This window comes from Panthera pardus, unplaced genomic scaffold (genome assembly GCF_024362965.1).
Source record: "Panthera pardus isolate Hobbes unplaced genomic scaffold, ASM2436296v1 HiC_scaffold_17, whole genome shotgun sequence".
Lineage (NCBI taxonomy): Eukaryota > Metazoa > Chordata > Mammalia > Carnivora > Felidae > Panthera > Panthera pardus.
The window spans coordinates 148675391-148696307 of record NW_026526732.1 but is presented as its reverse complement, the minus strand read 5'-3'; the positions used below and the strand labels follow the sequence as shown (position 1 = coordinate 148696307).

General features: G+C 36.2%; 1 pseudogene; it reads left to right on the top strand.

Moving 5' to 3' along the window:
* Positions 1-1607: 1607 nt before the first annotated feature.
* LOC128777795 (high mobility group protein B1-like) lies at positions 1608-3783 on the top strand (annotated as a pseudogene).
* The last annotated feature ends 17134 nt before the right edge of the window (positions 3784-20917 follow it).

The following is a 20917-nucleotide window of genomic DNA, read 5'->3' as shown; positions in this document are numbered from 1 at the left end:
CTAATCTTTGACAAAAGCAGGAAAGAATATCCAGTAGAATAAAGACAGTCTCTTCTGCAAACAGTGCTGGGAAATCTGGTCACCAACATGCAGAAGAACGAAACTGGACCAGTTTCTTACACCATACAGAATAATAAACTCAAAATGGATGAAAGACCTAAATGTAATACAAAAAGCCATCAAAATCCTAGAGGAGAAAACAGGCAACAACCTCTTTGACCTCGGCCACAGCAACCTCTTACTCAACACATCTCCAGAGGCAAGAGAAACAAAAGCAAAAATGAACTATTGAGACCTCATCAAAGTAAAAAACTTCTGCACAGCGAAGGAAACAATCAGCAAAACTAAAAGGCAACCGATATTTGGGAGAAGATATTTGCAAATGACATATCAGACAAAGGGTTAGTATCCATAATCCATAAAGAACTTATCAAACTCAACACTCAAAAAACAAATAATCCAGTGAAGAAATGGTCACAACACATGAATAGATACTTTTCCAAATAAAACATCCAGATAGCTAACAGACATGTGAAAAAATGCTCAACATCACTCATCATTAGGGAAATACAAATCAAAACCACAATGAAATACCACCTCACACCTGTCAGAATGGCTAACATTAACAACTCAGTTAACAATAGATGTTGGTGAGGACGTAGATAAAGAGGAACTCTTTTGCACTGGTGGTGGGAATGCAAACTGGTGCAGCCACTCTGGGACACATTATGGAGATTCCTCAAAAATTAAAAAGAGAACTACCCTGCAACCCAGTAATTGCACTACTAGGTATTTATCCAAGGGATACAGGTGTGCTGTTTTGTAGCAGCACTATCAACAATAGCCAAAGTATGAAGAACCCAAATGTCCCTCAATGGAAGAATGGATAAAGAAGATGTGGTATATATGTATACCTTATATGTATATATATGTATATATACACACATACAATGGAGTATTACTTGGCAATCAAAAAGAATGAAATCTTGCCATTTGCAACTATGTGGATGGAACTGGAAAATATCATGTTAAGTGAAATTAGTCGGTCAGAGGAAAACAAATATCGTATGACTTCACTCATATGAGGAATTTAAGATACAAAACAGATGAACATAAGGGAAGAGAAGCAAAAATAATATAAAAATGGAGACAGGGACAAAATGTAAGAGACTCTTAAGTATACAGAATAAAGAGCAGGTTTCTGGAGTGGTTTTGGGAGGGAGGAAGGGATAAATGGATAAGGGGCATTGACAAATCTACTCCTGAAATCATTGTTGCACTATATGCTAACTAACTTGGATGTAAATTTAAAAATAATAAATTAATTTAAAAAAATAAAATAAAATATTTACTATTAAAAGAGATTTAAATTTTTACAAAATTGGTATATGGATTCAATGAAATCTCAATCAAAATCTAAGCATAAGACTTCTGCTTTCGATCAAGATGGGGTAACAAAGGCTTGAAATAACAACAGTGACAATGACAACAACAACAACAACAACAAAAACCCTAAATAAAATACATGAAACATTGTCTTGAGACATTCATCGTCAGACATTGAAGGACAATGATATCTGAGAGGTAGAAAACAAATGAAAGAAGTCCTCCAATTATTCCAGCTGACTGCCTAGAGAAAGTTTCCAGGAACCCTGGAAGAACCTAACTTTCTCTCTCTGATTTGATGAATCAATCTAGGAATCCAGGGAAACCAAAAGTTGCTAGAGTTTGCAAAGTGCCAGAGAAGAAATAACTGCACACACACAGGGAGAAAATATCCCAGAAATCTGCAGAAGATTTCCCTTCAGTCTTCAACTGAACATTGAACAGTGAATATATATGAGGAAACTACCCAAGGTTGGAGAAGAACCACCTGAGAAGATTAGAGGAAACAATCAATGGAGTCCACACAGGGTCCAGAATAGTTCTTCTTTCTATTAGTTGAAGTGGAAAACCTCACAACTCATGAGACATCAGGTAGAGTACTCAGAACAGTTTTACCTTAGTAGTCGGGAGAATTTAGCTCTACACTAAACACAGTTTTTGATTCTGCCTAATAATCCTAAAAATAATGCCCCAAAGGATCACATCATGCCAAGAAATTGTATTTTAGAACAAATGTCAAAACTATGGAATGCAAAAATATCTATCATCTAATAAGGAAAATTAACAATGTTTGACATCCAGTTGAAAGTTATCAACCATTCAAAGAAGCAAGAAAATATGACCCACAAATAGGAGAAAAATCAACCAATTGGCAAGTAACCAGAAGTGACATAGATAATAGAATTAGTAAAGGCATTAAAAGTTAGTATAACTATATTTTATATGTTCAAGAAGATTAGAAAAGATTGACCATGTTAAGTCAAAATCTAGAAGATACTTTAAAAAGGCCCAAATCAAAATTCTAGGTAGGAAAGCTAAAATGTTAGACATGGAAACTACATTAGCTGTGATTAGCTGCAGGTTAGACATTGCAGAAGAAAAAATTAGTGAGTTCGAAGACAGAGTCAATACAAAATGAGATACTGAGAAAATAAGAACTTGGGGGAAAAATAAACATTGTATCAGTGAGCTGTGAGACAATTCAAATGTGCCAAAATATCTGTTTTGAAAAATAGTGACCCAAATTTATCTCAAATTCGATGCAGACTAAGTCCATAGATCATCTGTACAAATACTTAAAACAAAGAAAACTAAACCAAAGCATGTTATAATCAAATTTCTCAAAACCAGGGATTAAAAAAAATCTCAAAAGCATCCAGAGAAAAAAGCAACATTGTATAAAGTGGAAAAAATATAAGGATGACAGCATATTTCTCACTTAAAATAGTGTAAGACAAATGAGAGAGGAATAATATTTTTAAAGCATGAAAAGAAATAAATATCATTGCCATCCTAAGGTTTATGTGAATTTCAAGAAATGCCAAGTAACTAAAACAATATTGAAAAACAACAAAGATGCTGTGTCTGGCTCTCACTCTCATAGCCATTGCAGTACAATGAGCTCAATAGAGATAGTTTGAGGGCAACTGAGAGTCAGCGAGGCACTGGGCAATTCTGTGCCTCACTGAGGAAAATAATTAAACATTTGCAGAGGAAATCCTAAGAAGCAGAGAGGAAATGTCATCATATGCATTCTCTGTGCAAACTTGTCAAGAGAGACACAAAAAAGAAGCACATAGATGTTTCAGTCAACTTCTCAGAGTTTTCTAAGAAGTGCTGAGAGAACTGGAAGATCATGTCTACTAAAGAGAAAGGAAAAGTTGAAGACATGGAAAAGGCAGACAAGGCCCATTATGAAAGAGAAATGAAAATTTATATCCCCCCTAAAGGGAAAACAAAAAAGAAGTTCAAGAATCCCAATGTACCCAACAGGCCTCCTTTGGCCTTCCTCTTGTTTTGTTCTCAGTATCAACCAAAAACCAAAGGAGAAGATGCTGGCCTATCCATTGGTGACATTGCAAAGACTGGGAGAGATGTGAAAAAACTGTTGCAGATGACAAGCAGTCTTATGATAATAAGGCTGCTAAGCTGAAGGAAAAATATAAAAAGGATATTACTGCCTAGTGAACTAAAGGAAAGCCTGATGCAGCAAAGAAGGGAGTCTTCGAGGCTGAAAAAAGCAAGAAAAAGAAGGAAGAGGAGGAGGATGAGGAAGACGAAGAAGATGAAGATGAAGAATATGATGGTGCTGAAGAAGTTGGTTCTAGACATTTTTTTTTATCTATAAAGCATTTAACCCCCTGTACAACACTCAGTCCTTTTAAAGAAAAAAATTGAAATGTAAGACTGTATAAGATATATTTTTAAACTGCACAGTGTCTTTTTTGGTATAAATTAACACACTACTGAATGTGTCTTTAGAAAGCCCTGTCCTGGTGGTATTTTCAGCAGCCACTAACCTTGCCTGGTACAGTATAGGGGTTTTAAATTGACAAGGACATTTAAAGCAGATTCTTGTTAGTGCATAGCACAAATTAGTTACACTGGGGATGGTAGTTTTCTTATCTTCCAAAGCTACTTATATGAAATAATTGTTCTGTTAGCTGAATAACAGCTCTGTAATTGAAAAAAAAAAAAAGTTATAGCTGCTTTGTTGACATTCTGAATGCTTCTAAGTAAATACAGTTTATATATATATATATGTGTGTATATATATATATATACATATATATACACACATATATATATATGTGTATATATATATATACATATATATATGTATATATATATATGCGTATATATATATATGTATATATATATGTATATATGTATATATATATGCCCTCAAAGATGGTGGACTCACACTTTATGATTTAAAATCTTACCACAAAACCATGGTAATCAAAGCAGAATATCTGCAATTTCGTCAGTCTCATATTTTTAAAAATTCTGCTTCACAAATATGGAACAAAGCCCTGAAATTCTCCCCTAGGAATATCATCTTTTCAAAAGAAAGAAATCCTATTTTACTACTATAGTCCTGTAGCAGTAAGATGTGATTTTCTTGTAAAATATGGCAATCCCTCTATTTTATGTGAGAAACAGAATATACAGACAGGGAGAATAAGGTTTATTTTTAAAAATGCAAAGCGACTGTCACCACTGGGGCAGCAACTAATGAAAATGTTTTGCTTTTTGGGTATGGTAACCAGCCCCCACAATGGTCCCAATGTCCCTCAACTCCCAGTAACGACACTCTTGCAAAGTCTTCTCCCACATTTTACCAAAACTGGTCTGGACATCTGTATGATTAACTGAAAGAACAGAAGTGATGGTATATCACTTCCAAGAACAAGCTATAAAAGACATTACACCTCTGATCTCTTTTTTTCTCTCATCACTTGCTCAACTGCATGTCTTGAAGATTCTAGGTAACTCAGTGGAAAGGCAGGCATGTTGAGGAACTGAGGTCTTCAGTCAATAGCCACGTGAATGAACTTTCCTACAAGCAGATCCTCCATCTGCAGTCAAGCCTTCAGATGACTGCAGGTCTAGCCAAAAGCTTGATGGCAACCTTATGAAAGACTACAAGCCAAACTTCCCAGCTAACCTGTCCTTGAGATTACTCAGGTCAGAAACTAGTAGAAATAATATGCATTTGTTGTTTCTAAGCCACTAGATTTTGGAGTATTTTATTACACAGTAGTAGGTAACTAATTGGTATCCCATCATAATTTCTGTGGATTACAGTTACTCACTTATCATCATGGTCCCAGAAATGCTACCTATGTCCAGAATTCATCCAGTATTTTTTCTTTAAATGTAGCAGCTTTGCACTTGATATATAACTTTCTTTCAGCTTAATTACATTACATATTTGAAGACACAGAATACCCTGCCTTGACCTGCAAAAAATAATCCCCATCTCCTCTGATACAAGAATCTCACTGTTATTTCCAAAATACTGCTTATCATGGCATTATCCTAGCATCAAGCTAGGTTTAGTTGGTAAATCATAGACATTCACTCCACTATAGATAACTAGTAATTTCTATGTGAGATTTTGCCTCCACAAATGCCAATTTCCCTTGTTCTACATGCCTATCCAAGAGCCTAAGTCAATAATGGAAAAAAAATGAGAGAAAGAAAGGACACTGAGTTCTTATAGGACTATTAAGTATTTTTGCCTTGTACCTCATTCTATCCTAGTTATAGATGCCTTGGGCCTAGGCACAGGATAATTTGGGACAGCACAGTTAAGTGGTTTATCCCATTAATTTGAAATGTAAGTTGTCAATCAAAAGTATGGAAAATGTTTTAGGTCTCTTGACAGTACCTGAAAGAGAAAGGTTATTTTTCCTCTTTTCCCTTAAAGTCTCTATTTAACCTATTGATGGTAAGGAAATGCTTGCCTGGAAGGAATGTACTCACCAGTGTTATTTTCCAAGAATGTTCACCCAAAACCTAAAGCAGAATTCATCTATGCTACTTGCCTCAATCTTTCTTAGGCAGTGACAATTGGAGATTTACCTTCTTCGAACATTTTCACCTGTCTGGCTTTATGTACAGAAGCTTTATTTTCTTCTTTCTTTCCTAACCTTTTAGAAAGACCAGGAATAATCTTAATAGAGGAAGTATCCTCTAATGTATCCTATTATTCTTGAATTAGGATACTTCATAACATCTCTTATCTGCCTTGGGTGGAATGAGAAAGCAGGCAGAGGAAATGGAGTTAGGAAAAGAACTGCAGACTTCTTCTATATCACAACCTTCAAAAATTATAAATTAATCCCAAATTCTGCATAGTAAGAATACAAAACTTTTTAAATGTTTGGTCAGCCAACAAGCCATGTACCAATTTTCATTGTCTAGCTTAGAAATATATATTCTAAGTGGTACAGCACAATAAAGCCTGGCATCAAAGTCCATTTGGCTACTCAGCTGGTTTGAAATATTAATCCTATTTCTTGATCTGCAGTACTCAACTCTAACTTCCTGCTAGGTTTATCTGAAGAGCTTTACAAAAAGTACCATTGCCAAGGTCCCACCTCAGACTAATCAAATAGAAATCTCTTGGGACTGTGGGAGAAAAACAGAAATTAGGGCTATGAATCGGTAATTTATAAAATATTCTCAAGTGATTTTACTGTGCACCCACAGACCTAGGCTGACATGTCCATGCCTCCTATTCTTTATCTAGTGGCTCAGGCTGAGCCTTCAAGGCAGAGTGAGGTGGAAGGGAATGCATAGTTCAAGGACCCTCTTATCAGTATTGGAACTCTGTTCTTCTCATTAAGAGCTTCACCCACAATTAACTGAGTGTTCTTTATCAATATCACTATCTTCATGAGTGTAAAGATACTGTGGTGCCTCAGGGTAATTAAAGTATAACTGGCCTTGGAGTAAAGTTATGGTAGAGTCCTTTGGTTCCATCTTGAATGTGTCATTTCCTTTTCTTTATCTTCTAAATACTTTGACTTCAAAGAATACATTAGTCAAGAGTGACCTTTGAAATAAGATTGCACAAATAAGAGCTTGCTTATGAAGAAACTGAAGGTCATTACTCTGTAATTACACCAAATAAAATTTATAGCCATCTTATAAATGTAGAGAAGCCAGTCCAGACTTCCATATGAGAACAAAGGCAAAAGAAATCTAGAAAAAAAAATTAAACTTCCTTATAACTTAGAGCCCATTGACAAGTACTTGCGATGAGGCAGGGTGACCCTCTTCCAGGAACACAACTGGGTCAATGTTAATACTTTGCTAGAGGCAAAAGGCAACCTCAGCTTGACATTAGACTGATCTCCAAGATCCTGTAAAAATCCCTGTGGAAACTTCCTTCATCTCTACCACCCAAGATATATGATAGCAATCATCCTCTAAACATATGGCCCACTGACATACATTTGAAGTGTCTCATGACTAAGGTTTTACATACACAATAGATGACCCCTCAAGGTCCTGAAAACTTTGCTTCCAAATTCCATAGAGACTTACACTATCCCTAACCGTCTCCCAACTTGAAAGTATATAAACAGTCACTCCTCACAACCCCAGTGCAGCTTTCTGCCCACACATCTTGTACCCATGCTTTAATAAAGCCACCCTTTTTGCACTAAAGACTTCTGAAGAATTCTTTCTTGACAATTTGCTACTGAACCCAACATTTCACATGACTTATATCTGTTATATTAATTAGCCTACTTAATTTTTTTTTTCCTGAGGGGCACCTGGGTAGCTCAGTCATTTGAACATCCGACTTCAGCTCAGTTCATGATCTCAGGGTTCATGAGTTCGAACCCCACATTTGGCTTGCTGCTGTCAGCACAGAGTTCACTTTGGATCCCCTGTTCCTCCTCTCCCTCTGCACCTCCCCTGCTCATGCTCTCACCCTCAAAAATAAAGAGAGAGGGAGGCAAACCATAAGGGACTCTTTAATATAGAGAACAAACTGAGGGTTACTGGAGGGGTTTTGGTGGGGGGATGGGCTAAATGGGTGATGGGCGTTAAGAAGGGCACTTGTTGGGATGAACACTGGGTGTTATATGTAAATGATGAATCACTTAATTCTACTCCTGAAATCTTATTGCACTATATGTTAACTAACTTGGATTAAAATAAAATTAAAAAATAAAATAAGCAAATGAATAAATAAAACATAATATTTTTTTCTGAGTTATTTATAGGTAAATTAGAAGATTGGGAGCTCTATCTGTCATTCTAGCATGTAAGTCTATAAATTGTGGATAATCTTCTGATGAGAACCTTCATTGTTTCTAATTTGAAATATTCTGTAAAAGAAAAAAAAAAGGAAGAAAGGAAATATTCTGTAAAGTGTAGTATATTGGAGTGTCTACAGTTTTTCATCTCAACTTGTAACCTTTAGAAAAATCTTCTCGTGATCTCAGATCTACTGATAACCATTGAAATTCCATCTCTACACCAAAATTGGGGGATTTAAAAAGTTGTGGTCTGAAATATAGACTGCTGAACATTTCAGACATCCTTTTTTTGTCTGTCTGTAAGCTTAGAGAGGAATTTCTATTAAAAGAGGAAGAAATTCTAACTCCAGCCAGGCTACTAATGTCTTAGATACCATTTTTAAATTTCCAGAACAAATGGCTTGATTTTTTTCCTTCGTGGATTTTCCAAAATTATAAATGTAGCTTCAATCATTACTTAATAATGGGTCACTTCTGGTGTTTTTTGTTTTGTTTTTAATAGTCCACAATGGATGCTTGAGTATAGGACGGGGCAGTAGTAAGTAAGGGGTTTGCATGGCAATGGTCAAGAAATATTGGTCTGCACTGCATCCTGACATTTGGAATTACTGGTCTCAGGACAGCTGCATTCTCTGTGTTTTAAACATCCTCTCTGTAGTGGATAGTGAATGCTGGAACTGAACTAGTTAGAGTTTGATTTACCATTTTCCAGTTTATACATTTTAAGTCTTGCTTTCTTCACCTATAAAATGGAAATAATACCAAATTCACGAAGTATTGTAAAGATCCAATGAAATGCTATACATGAAATTACATAGTATTGGGCGCCTGGGTAGCTCAGTCATTAAGCATCTGACTTCAGCTTAGGTCTTGATCTCATGGTTCCTGAGTTCAAGTCCCACATCGGGTGAGCACGAGACCCACTTCAGGTGAGCTCGAGCTCTGCTTCAGGTGAGCATCAGCCTCGCTTTGGGTGACCTCGAGCCTCTCTTCAGGTGAACACGAGCCCCACTTCAGGTGAACACAAGCCCCACTTCAGGTAAAAAAACAATAGGCACCACGCTTCGGGTGACCCTTGCTTCTCTCTCTCTCTCTCTTTCTCTCTCTTTTTCTCTCTCTCTCTCTCCCTCTGTCTCTCTCTCCCCTCCCCCGCTCTGTCCCTCATGGGATTCTCTCTCTGGCCCTCACTCACTTATGCCCTCTCTCTCTCTCAAAAAAAAAAAAAAAAAAAAGATAGAAAAATGTTAATTGGGCACTGTGAAAACACTGAATATTAGTTTTGGCTTTGGTTATTAATTGTCAAAAGGATACTGGTATTAACAAGAAATCCACAGGCCCAAAATGGAGTCATTTGCCCCCAGGACAGCAAACCGCGACTTAATTGCAATTTCAACTTGCCAAGAGTAGGATTTTAAGCCAATCTATCTGGAATTTTCCAGTCAGCATCAATGAGGTGATTTGTCACAAGGGCCCTCGGTCTCCCAAAGGAAAATGAGGTAATCCATGTAGTAAGACCCCTTGCCCTGACCTTTCAGGGAACACGACCATGTTTGAAATTTTTTTTTTTCTTTTGCTAATAGCCTCTTCAGCATATTTCTTCCATTGATGTTTAGTTATCGCAAACTACCTATACGTTTTTGCAAGCAGTGATCTGAGAATGTATATAAATGCCATTTTTATTACTTTATATGTAATCAGAACCATAGCCAACCTAAAAAGGCCTGGCATTAATTTATGGGTAAATTATATTGTTCTTGCCTTTGATTCCTTCCTGACTTCATTATTAATACAAAAGTTTTCAATTTTATAACTGTGCATCCTTGGTTCACCTGCATAGCTCTCTTAGAGTAAATGAATAAATGGTTAACTTCATAAATCAGTCAAGACATTTTCACCAAAAAAATTTATTGCACGGTTAACCATTTTTTTTCTCTTAAACTGGCAGAACTCCTCTTCAAATAGTATATAGTACATGATTTTAGATATCCAACAACACAAACTATATTTCAGGAAAAAGTGTGATTTTTCACAAATAAAATCTTGATGCAGAGATTGTAGCTTTGGTTTACAAAATCAAGAGTATAGTGGAATATTGTACACCTAAGACTATATAACACTGTATGTTAACTATATTGGAATTAAAATTTTAAATAAATAAATACATAAGTAAATAAATGGGACTGTGGAATGCCCTCATGTGGGGGATATGGAACACAGAACTGACTTCAGCGAGTCTAGATTTATATGATATCACTGGCAGCATTTGCCATTAAGCAGTGGCATAGACTGCTTGAAAAAAGCAGAAGGAAAAGAAAATCCTTGTAGTTACCAAAATAATTCCCCATGTATTAATTATTCAGCAGCAATAATAAATAATATTGATATATCTGCTAGAGATTTATATTTTTTAAAATAATGAAACATCTAATTTATGCAAAAAATGAATTTGGTGTCTTCTGTGACAGAAAAGAAATGCCTTCCAGATGTGGCATGATGGCAGGACCATGCCTCCATCTCTTGGTTCTGCTGTCCTTCAAGTGGACTTCAGATCAAGTTAGGGTCCATCTTTAGGGTAGTCCACAGTATTGCTAGTCTCACGTCTTAACAGATTTAAGTCCAATAAAAGATACAGAGCTTTCCATCTTAAAGCTCTCATAAGTCCAGAATTCCCTCTGAAGAGATCAACTTGGATAGAATGCTTCTTCCCAAAATAGTTACTGTGGCTGAGGAGATTTGATACATGAACTGGTTCAGCCTTAATCACTTATTTTTTATTGAAAAAAATTTTTTATGTTTATTTATTTTTGACGGGGGCAAGGGGCAGAGAAAGAGAGTGAGACAGAATCCGAAGCAGGCTCCAAGCTCTGAGCTATCAGCACAGAGCCTGATCAGGGTCACAAATGGTGAGGTCATGACCTGAGCTGAAGTTGGATGCTGAATCGACTGAGCCACCCAGGCGCTCTGTGCCTTAATCACTTATTTAACCCAAAGTCTGTGGTTTTGAGCCTCACTCAAAATTCATGTGTCAAAAATATGAAAACAAGATTTCTCAAAAGAATTTTGGCGTTCTCAGGAGAAAAATTGGGAGAGGATGCTTGGTGTGAAAATATAACACATATTTATTTTAAGACACAGAGTAGAAAATACCAACTATGGAATGTTAGAAAACTCACGCTCTACTTCTTTCACATTGGCCATGGTGTATATATAAACTTTATTTTTTTTAGTCAAAAACCCTGCTGTTTAGTCTTTGAACCCTGCTGTTTCCTCTTCTTTCTTATGGGCTCTCACTGGGGGCTTTGCTTATCCTTCTGGGATAGGGAAACTGAAGGGGCTCCATGAAAAATAAACTGTTTTTATCTGCACCTCCACCTTAGGCCTTATGGTTCAGATAATATATGTCTTCCTTATAAAGGTCAAGGAGTTAATGATTTCTTTGGAGTCTTCCAGGGCAATAGATAACATCTAAGGAGTGACTGGGTGGGGTCATTATTTACATTTTCCAGACCACTGACACCATGACCCGTGGCTCCCAGGCATAAATGGCTTATTGAGGACACCTAAACACTCCTCTTTGTTTTAAGCAGCTCCTGGATACCTGAGAAGATAGGTATACCAGACCACAATCCTCAGTAAAAGCTCCAGGCCCCAAGAAAAGATGAAACTCTCTCTCCTTTCCTTTCTGAGTCTCCCAGACACTCTGTCTGTATCTGCTCTCTATGTCTTCAATAAGCTCTGCTCTCACTTTCTCTCAGCTCATGTTTGATTCCACCCTGTGCAAAGCCAAGGACCCTTTGGGCTGGTTCTGAGGGAACCCCATCTGGGTCCTTGGACCCAAGCCAGCCTGCATCACTTCTGTCATAGATGGTTCTACTACCTATCTCTTTTCTCTTTTCCTTTTTCCTAAGCAGATATTAAAGCATCCTCTAGTACTCTGCCTTCAAATGCCTAATTTAAAAGGTGCTATTGGGGCACCTAGGTGGCTCAGTCAGTTAAGTGTCCGACTCTTGATTTTGACTTAGGTCATGATCTCACAGTTCATGGATTTGAGCCCTGCATCGGGCTCTGCTCAGACAGTACAGAATCCTGCTTGGGATTCTCTCTCTCCCTCTCTCTCTGCCCCTCCCCTATGCTCTCTCTCTCTCTCTCTCTCAAAAATAAATAAATAAATTAAATAAATAAATAAATAAACAAACTTTAAAAATTTTTAAAAATAAAATAAAAATTGCTATTAACAGTACCAAAATTTCCAGCATTAGTTTTCTCCCATTATTCCAGGGATATATACTAATTATTATTGTGTATGTCTTACACATAAACAGAATTTACTACTCATAGAAGACTTACTTTATACTGTTAAATAACAAGATTCAACCAAGTAAATTTGAAGATCTAATTAGCTTTAATAAACAATTCATGAATCAGAGAGTACCCCATCTAGCAAGTAAAGAGGTGCTCTAAAGGAGCAGAGTTGTACATTTTATCAAACTCTTCACTCCTTATGACTTTCCTCCACATTTTCTCCCTACCACCCACTCAAACGTATTTGTCCAGTCTTTTTTTTGTAAGTTTATTTATTTATATTTTAAGTCATCTCTATACCCAACTTGGGGCTCAAAATCATGAGTCTCCAAGATCAAGAGTCTCATGCTCTGTGGACTGAACCAGTCAGATGTTGCCCCATTTTACACCAGTTAGTTACACTTTTGCTTCTATATTGTTAAGGATATTAATATTGATATTCTTTTTTGTATACACACGTCTTCCCTTTTGCTAACTGGTTACCTCCAATCTGAGTACTGACAGAAAACATTCACTTTATGATTATATAAAAGTTGCTTTTTTTTTTTTTTCCAGGTTCAGTGCCATAACTCCATAACTAGACTAATGGAGTCTAGTATCATACCAGATCATGTATCTGTTCTTATACTTCAGCAATCGCTTAAGATCGTGCCTTATACTTCTTTAAAATACTTCGATTTTTGTCAAACTATCTTTTCTACCAAGCTCCCCATTCCTACATATGTGTGTGTGTATATATATATATATATATTTTTTTTTTTTTCCAGGATAATTTGTTCTCTGAATGTTATTCACTTACATCTTGGACAGTTGTCATTTGTGGTCTTCCACTGTCTTTGAACACTCTCCCTAGTTATTGTAATTTTCCCACATTACAGGCTTTCCCATCTGGGTGGAATACAGACAGTGGTGATACAGGGTGTTTCCACTAAACATCTCCTATGAGGGCGAGGCGTTTTATTACTGCCCGTGTTCATCAGAGTCTAGCTTTCTAATTACCAAGTAGTTTGTGTGCCATGTAATATCCTTTAATACAAACCTTTGTAGCTAAAACTTGGCAGAAGTAGATCCTTTCCTTTTCAGTTTATAATATTGATGGAATCACAGTTTCCCCAAACTTAAAATATTTTCCTCTGAATCTCTGGCTCTTTGTTACTTTGGAATTCTTTTCAGTTTTCAACTGGGTTGGATCCATTTTCTTGGTTTAGGCCTCATTTCTCTGGAGTATTATCTTCAGGATCTTCCTAGAGGCACATGTAGTAGGTAAAATTTCTGTAACCATACATAACTGAAATATTATTTTCCCTAAAATACTATTTAATTTATACTCCAGCTAATTATTAACTTCTTGAACACTTCAGAAATTAGAAGACATTGTTCCATTGGTTACTATTACATAATGTTGCTGATGGGAAACGAGATGCCAGTTTGATTCATGTCCTTTTATAGGTAGTTTTTTCATAGAGATTTACTTGGCGAAGTTTTCCCTCTGTCCCAGTATTCTGGCCATCTGTTGAGTGTTTTCAGTCTGAAGACTCTGATCTTCCCTCATTTCTGGAAGATTCTCTTCTATTAGGTGCTGAATATTTCTTTATATATATATATCATACATATATAAATTATGAATAAATTATACATATAATAATATATTATGTATAAATATTTTTATTTCTTCTTACTGTTCTCATTTTTAATAAATTCTTTCTTAATTTATAAATAAGTTAATGAATTTTAAGAATGGTGGACTCCACTATGTGCCTATTTACATGCATTTATAATAAATTTTTATTGAAGTATAGTTGGTGTACAATATTATATTAATTTAGGTGTACAACATAGTGATTTGACAATTCTATACATTACACAATGCTCATCACAATAAGTGTAGTTGCTATATGTCACCATATATTATTATAATATTATTAACTATATTCCCTATGCTGTCCTTCCCATCCCCATGATAACTCTATTTTATGACTGGAAGTTTGTACCTCTTAATCCCCTTCACCCATTTTGCTCATTCCTCCACCCAATTTTAGAATGTTTTTGGATTTATAGACGAGTTCAGAGTGAGTGCAGGTATTGCCATCTACTCCATCCTCCTTTCCCCTCATTAGCATTTTTTACATTTGTGTGGTGCTATAGTCCCACTAATGAACCAATGTTGATGCATTATTATTAACTGAAGTTCATATTTTATTCAGATTTCTTTAGTTTTTACGTAATTCTCTTTTTCTGTTCTAGGATTCTATCCAGAATACCATATGACATTAATTTGTCATGTAAACCTAGGTTACTCTTGGCTGTGATAGTTTCTCAGACTTTATTTTTAATGACCTTGACAGTTTGAAGAGTTCTGACAAAGCATTTTATACAATGTCCTTCAATTTGGGTTTGTCTTCATTTTTCTTAAATGATTAGACAAGAGTTAGATATTGGTGGATGAAGCCCACACTCTGTTGAATGAGGACAGTTCTCATCACATCATTTTGAAGATATATAAAGTCAACATGACTTATCACTTTTAATGTTAATCTTCATTGCTTGATCTTAATCTGGATCATCCTAATCCTCAGAATCTGAAAAATATGTTATATTACAGAGCAAATAGGGATTAAGATAGCAGAAAAGATTAACGTTGCCAATCAGCTGACCAAGAAGATTATCCAGGGTTATCTGAGTGGGCCTAATGTTATGACAAAGATCTTTAAAAGTGGAAGAGGGATGGGGCACCTGGGTGGCTCAGTTGGTTTAACTTCCTACTCTTGATTTCAGGTCAGGTCATGATCCCACAATCGTGGGACTGAGCCCCATGTCAGGCTCTGTGCTGATAGTGTGGAGTCTGCTTGGGATTCTCTCTCTCTCTCTCTCTCTCTCTCTGCCCTCCCATTGCATGCTCTCTCTTACTCTGTCCTCAAAATAAATACTAAAAAAAAAAAAAAAAAAAAAAGGAGATGGAGATAGAACAAAAGATCAGAGTGATGCCATATGAGATGAACTTAACCTGCCGTTTCTGGTTTGAAGATGAAGGATGGAGACCATGAGCCAAAGAATATGAGCAGCCTTTAGAAGCTGGAAAGCCAAGGTGACAGATTCTACACTACAGCTTCCAGAAGGGAAGAATGGAAACCTGCCAACACCTTGATTTTAGCCCAGTGAGACCTGTCAGACTTCAGAAATTTAATATGATAATTTGTGAGATAATTTGCAAGCTACTAAATTTGTGGCAGTTTGTTAGAACAGCAATATAAGACTATTATAAGGGTGTTTAAAACTCAAACTGTTATAGTTTGTCTATTTCTCTATTTAGTTCTGTAAGTTTTTGCCCCATGTACTCTGATATTCTGATGTAGGTGCATATGTGTTTAGGATTATTCTTGTTTCCTCAAGTTTTTATGTAAATTCCAGTTAGGTAACACATAGTGTAATGTTAGTTTCAGGTGTAGAATTTAGCGATTCAACACTTACATCTAAGGATTGTTATATCTTCTTGGGGAATTAACTCATTTATCCTATGTATTGCCCTTAATAAAATTAATATAAATTAATCTAAATACTTCGGCTTGTTTTCAACTAATGCTAATATGATTTATCTTTCCTTATCCCTTTGCTTCTAAGTATCTGAGTCTTTATCATTTAAAGTGAGTTTCTTAGTGACAATGTATAGCTGGGTGTTGTCTTTTTTATCTATGCTGACAATCGCTGTCATTTGATTGGTGTATTTAGCCCATTCATATTTAGGATACTTTTTTATATAGTCAGATTAGTATCTACTATCTTTGTAACTGTTTCCTATTCATTGCATTTTTCTTTTATTTTATCTCCCTTTCCCTTTTTCTGCCTTTTCTGGTTTTAACAGAACTTTTTAAATGATTGCGTTTTACTGTCTCCTTTAGCATATCATTTATACCTCCTTTAAACCTTTTAGGGATTTACCTGAAGCTTAACATATATATTTTTAAATAATCTAAGCTCACCTCAAATAACACTATATCACTTCATGTACAATGTGAATATTTTGTAATAGAGTACTCCCAAATCCTCTTTCCTATACCTTGTGATATTGCTGTCACTCATTTTATTTATCCATATACTATAATCACCCAAAACACTGTTATTATTGCTTTGAGCAGTTATATTTTATATCTGTTAATAATAAGAAAAAAAGAAGGTTTAATTTTATTTTCATTAAAAAAATTTTTTTAATGCTTGCTTATTTTTGAGAGAGAGAGAGAGACAGCGTGAGCATGGGAGGGGCAGAGAGAGGGGGTGACACAGAATCCAACACAGGCTCTAGACTCTGGGATGTCAATACAGAGCCCAATGCAGAGCTCAAACTCAGAAACCTCGAGGTCATGACCTGAGCAGAAGTCAGACATTCAACCCCAATACTCAGGTGCCTGAGCTACCTGGGTGCCCCTGACCTTTCTTTTTTTATGCAGATGTAATTTTCTGATCTATGTCATTTTTTTTTCCTGCCTGAAAAACTCCTTTTCACATTTTTTTGCAGGCCAAGTATACTAACAGTGAATTCCTTTGTTGTTTGTCTGTAAATCTTTTTTTTTTTTTTTCAGTTTTGCTACATTTTAATAGTAGGTACTTTATGGGATTAGTTTTTCAGTCTTGTGAGCAACATCAAGCAGAGTACCTGAGTACCCCACAGGGTACAGAATGCTGCCAAGCACCTCAGAACATTTACACAGCTTGGAGAAGATATGGTTCTTGCCCCTTGAGTAACTGACAGTCTGGGGTCTGACAACTCCCAAAGTGTTGAGTAAACAACAAAGTAATTTATAAAGGCAAATTATTCATCCCTCTGAGCTATTGTGGACTGAATCATTGTGGAATTAATCTAATCAAGATGAGAGACAAGACTAAATTTGGTTGAGAATTCTTTCAGACTCAAAGTTTTTAACATCCCTCTTAAATAGAACTAACAGACCATTGGGGCGCCTGGGTGGCTCAGTCACTTAAACATCTGACTTTGGCTCAGGTCATGATCTCACAGTTTGTGAGTTCAAGCCCTGAGTTGGGCTCTGTGCTGACAGCTCAGAGCCTGAACCCCGCTCTGTATTCTGTGTCTCCCTCTCTCTGCCCCTCCCCTGCTCACTCTCTTTCTCTGTCTTTCTCTCTCAAAAATGAATAAACTTGGGGCGCCTGGGTGGCGCAGTCGGTTAAGCGTCCGACTTCAGCCAGGTCACGATCTCGCGGTGCGTGAGTTCGAGCCCCGCGTCAGGCTCTGGGCTGATGGCTCGGAGCCTGGAGCCTGTTTCCGATTCTGTGTCTCCCTCTCTCTCTGCCCCTCCCCCGTTCATGCTCTGTCTCTCTCTGTCCCCAAAATAAATAAAAAAACATTGAAAAAAAAAATTAAAAAAAAAAAATGAATAAACTTAAAAAAAAGAAAGAACTAACAGATAACTGAAAGTAAAGACCAGCTTTTTTGAAATGCAAGGGTTAGAACACTTAATTGTAACTACTTATTTTAAAGAGCAAACATTGAACAGTATAACTAGGGTTATTACACTATTTTAAAAATAGTCCAAGTATTGGTCATTTAAAACAGTGAATATTAAATATGTGAGTTCTACATATAACCCACAGAAAGCCCACCCCAAATCTTAATCTATGTATCCAATATCCACCTCATGTGTGCTCTGGAAGTTTTATTTACACTCCATTAAGTTGAAAGTAACGTAAATAGGGGCACCTGGGTGGCTCAGTCAGTTAAGCATCTGTCTCTTGATTTCGGCTCACGTTATGACCTCAGGGTAGTGGGATCGAGCCCCATGTCAGGCTCCGTGCTGGGCCTGGAGCCTGCTTAAGATTCTCTCTCTCTCTCTCTCTCTCTCTCTCTCTCTCCTTCTGCCCCCTCCCCTGCTCACACACTCTTTCTCTCTCTCAGATAAATAAATACATACATACATACATACATAAATAGTATAAATAGTATAGTATAAATAGTATAAATAGTCAAATTATAATAAGCTAATGACCTGTGTATTTAAATATGGATGAAAGTCAATACAACTAAATGGGAAATAATTGACAGCCCTATCTACCTATATAAAGAAACAGCAGAGGAACTCCAGATTTTGCACACTCACCGCTTTAAGAAGAGGTATGCAGGCTTTAAGATTTCAGTCAGTTGTCAGAAAAATAGCAGTTACTACTGCAGTATCTCATTAACATTAACATCTGACTCAAATTAGATTACACGATTTAGAAGACATTATAAAACCACTAAAAATGTGTAATTGTTCTGAGATGGTTCCATCATTAACCCTAGAATCACTATCAGAAGGAATAACAATATGATGTAGAACAGCAGCTAGTCAACATGAGTACAAATATGCTCTTTCAGAAAAACAATCTGATCACCTGGGAAAATCCCAGTCTCCTGAAGGGGACTTCCTACTCATGAAGCAGTCAGTCTTCATTACTTCCTCTCTTCATCCCTTGAAACCAGTACTCTGCTTCTTGTCTGAGCCATTCCATATATTTCATATAAATTGCATTGTACCATTTGTGACCTCTTGTGTCTGGCTTTTTTTACTTAGCACACTGTTTTTGCTGGATATATAATTCATTCCACTCCACTGAAAGATTCCAATTCACTCACTCTCTCTTTTTTTTTTTTTTAATTTTTTAAATGTTTTTATTTTTGAGACAGAGACAGAGCATGAGCAGGGGAGGGGCAGAGAGAGAGAGGGAGACATAGAATCTGAAGCAGGCTCCAGGCTCTGAACTGTCAGCACAGAGCCCAACGCGGGGCTCGAACTCACGGACTGTGAGAACATGACCTAAGCTGAAGTTGGATGCTTAACTGACTGAGCCACCCAAGCGCCCCGTAATTCACTCTCTTCTTGCTTACATGGTTTCCGACAAGAAGTTAGCTGTAATTCTTACCCTTGTTCCCCTATGGACAATATGTTTTTCTCCTGTAGCTTCCTTTGAAATTTTCTATTTGTCTTTGGTTTTATACAGTTTGACTATAATGTGCTTAAATGTGATATTTTTAGTGTTTATCCTTTTTTTGGGTGTTTTTTGAGCTGTCTGTATCCGTGTCTCTGTGTCTGTCAAAATGTTTGGTGAGCTGTCAGCCATTATTACTTCTCCTGCTTTCTCTTTTCTCCTTCTGGTATTCCAACTGCACAGATGTCACATATTGTGCCACAATTATTGGATATTCTGTTCTCTTTTAGTCGTTCTTTTTTCTTTTTTCTTGGATTTTATTTGGGAAATTTCTATTCACCTCGCTTCAGGTTCACTGACTTTTTCCTTGGCCATTTTGAGTTTACTGACAAAAAAAAATGCCATCAAATGCATTCCTCATATCTGTTACTGTACCCTTTACTTCTAGCATTTCCATTGGGTTTATTTTTACAATTTCTGTACCCCTGCTTATATTACATGTTTCTTTTTTTTCCCACTGGAACCCTTACCATTTTATTTATAATTATTCTAAGTTTCCTGTCTGATAATTACAACTTCTATGTCATATTTGAGTCTCATTCTGATGCTGAATTTGCCTCTTCAGACTTTTGTTTGTTTGTTTGCTTTTTGTTGTGTATTTGTGTGTGTTATTTTGTTTTGTTTTTGCCTTTTGGCATGCCTTGCAATTTTTTGCTGAAAGTCATAAGTGTTGGATGAGGTAATAGGAACTAAAGCAATTAGGCCTTTAGTGAGAAGATTTATGTTAATCTGATAGAAACTGAGCTGTATTTAATGTTTTCTGTAGCATAGGCACTAATGGCTTTAACTTCTTCTGCTGTCCTCTGTTGTCCTAGGCCTTGGGGTTTCACCATGTACTGTTTTCTAGATTCCAATTCTAATTTCCTTTCCTTCCTTTTCTTTCTTATTTCTTATTTGTCCCAAAGTTTATAGAAGTATATTATTTAGTTTCAAAATATGTGGGGATTTTTGCAGGTATCTTCCCAGGTTGCTTTCTAATTTAATTTTACTGTGAACAGTGAAGATAGTTCCTACAATGTGAATCTTTTTAAATATATTGAGATACAATTTATGGCTCAGAAAATGATCTCTCTTTGTAAATATTCTGCATGAATATGAATAGAATGTGCTTTCTCTTGCTGTGTGGTATGTTGTATAAATGTCAATTAGGTCATGTTAGTTGGTGGTTTCATTCAAGTCTTCTATGTCCTTATAATCTACTTATTCCATCAATTATTGAGAGAAAGGTATTAAAATCTTTGACTATATTTATGGATTTGTCTGTTTCTCCTAATTTTATCAGATTTTTATTTATAAAATTTAAATGACTGTTAGATAATATTCATCATGTATTGTTTATGTTTACTGCAAATGATTATTATTATCTAAACATTTAGTATTGTAATGTTCTCTTGATGAATTGACCCCTTTAATGTTATAGAATGGCCTTCTTTATCCTGGATAATATTCTTTCTTTGTTCTGTAATCCACTT